Below are 444 nucleotides of genomic sequence, written 5' to 3' on the forward strand. Positions count from 1 at the left end.
TTGAAGGCAGCCCAATGAGAAATGTTACTTAAGAGAATTGTTAGATCATTGTTTAAATTAAATACCTTCAGATGTACTAGAATCAGATTCGTCTTCAATATTTTGCGTAGAATCAGAATGTCTGTGATAGTTAGCTGGATTGAGAGCACCGAGTCTCCTCAACATAGACTTAATATTTCTTACTTTATCAGGTAATTTTTTTCCTATATTTTTTAATTTTCACCATTTGCAAAAGGTTCATACACGTATGTAGTCTACAATACCAAAATAAAAATTATTTTTACTTCTATAATAATATTAATTATCAAGTTTCAAAATATATAAATAAAAGAATTTTACCTCAGTCTCAGTTGGAAATAATTCACATATTTTCGTGGATACGATTGCAAATTCTTCAAAAGTAGGGCTACAAAAAGAAAATAAAGATATTAGCAACATAAAAAA

The 444-nt window shown here is 27.7% G+C and overlaps 1 protein-coding gene across 1 annotated transcript in view; it reads left to right on the forward strand.

Moving 5' to 3' along the window:
* Positions 1–444, forward strand: part of LOC105448104 (probable enoyl-CoA hydratase, mitochondrial) — a 37425-nt gene that overhangs the window by 34498 nt on the left and 2483 nt on the right. The gene's annotated exons all lie outside the window — the stretch shown is intronic.

This window comes from Wasmannia auropunctata, unplaced genomic scaffold (genome assembly GCF_000956235.1).
Source record: "Wasmannia auropunctata unplaced genomic scaffold, wasmannia.A_1.0 LD336088.1, whole genome shotgun sequence".
NCBI lineage: Eukaryota > Metazoa > Arthropoda > Insecta > Hymenoptera > Formicidae > Wasmannia > Wasmannia auropunctata.